This window comes from Alligator sinensis, unplaced genomic scaffold (genome assembly GCF_000455745.1).
Source record: "Alligator sinensis unplaced genomic scaffold, ASM45574v1 scaffold67_1, whole genome shotgun sequence".
NCBI classification, from domain to species: domain Eukaryota; kingdom Metazoa; phylum Chordata; order Crocodylia; family Alligatoridae; genus Alligator; species Alligator sinensis.
This window is the reverse complement of record NW_005842111.1, coordinates 1,688,896-1,689,976: the sequence shown is the minus strand read 5'-3', so window position 1 is coordinate 1,689,976 and position 1,081 is coordinate 1,688,896.

Below are 1,081 nucleotides of genomic sequence, written 5' to 3'. Positions count from 1 at the left end.
GCCTGTCCTGCCACTGGCGGGGTGAGCTTGGGTTCTGTTTTACGCGCTGTGGTAAGCTTTCCCAGGCTACTTAGGACGTTCCCTATCAGCCCCCATTCCAGTGGGTGTAATAACAAGCGGAACATGGGTGTATTCATACCTCCGTAAATTTCAACGCAGGCCTCTACTGCTGATGCAGACACAGGGATCTTGCCAGGATCTTGACACCAGCGATGCGGCCAAATACTGGTTGCCTGGTGTGGAGTCAGGGTTAGTGGATACCGTCCGGCGTCCCAGGTTAAGTAACTGGCTCCCACTATTGCATACAGGAGCTGTGCAGGCGATGAATCACTGGGTGGATCCGCATGCCAAGCGTGAGTTCAGTTTAGCAGCGCTGGGACCACGGCAGCACACAGAGGGATTGGCCAACCCTGGTTGCGTAGCATTTGAGTCGTGTCGCTACACGCTCCTCCACTCCATGCGGGTTGGCGCATTAGGGTAGTACACTCCTCAGGGTCTACTAAATCTGACCCATATTCTAATATTAATCGTCCCAACCATATCACCAGTGTTTCACCCGGATTTAGTCGGGTGTCTCTTGCCAACTCTTGGAGTTCCCCTCTGGGGCACGTGCGAAAGGTAGTGAGGGTGCGGGTTCCTGTGCAATCGATGACGGTTTTCATTAAGGCTACAGGGTTCGCATGCAGAATGGGTGCGCCTGTGTCAGCGGGGAGGGCGGAATATAGCTGCGGCGGGGTGTTATTTCTTCTTCTGCAGCGCCATCTTTAAGCGGTGGCTCGGGCTGCGTGGTACTCTGCTGTGCGGCCGTTCTACTCAGAGTATCTATCGTGCTGGCTTGGTTTGCCACGTGTCGTAGTAAGGTGGTCACCGAGCGAAACAGGATATAAATCGTCTTTCCCTTATTCCACTTTTGCCCTGTCCACCCTGTGGCGTCCTGCCCATCGGTCTCAAGACTCTCACGGAGTGCCGTTAGGATTTCCTTTTCGGCGCCCCCGGGATCGAGGTTGGGGCATCTGAATTTATCGGGGGGGGTTTCGCAGCCGCTCCCCTCCTTTAGGTACTGGATGGGCCTGGCGGCTCT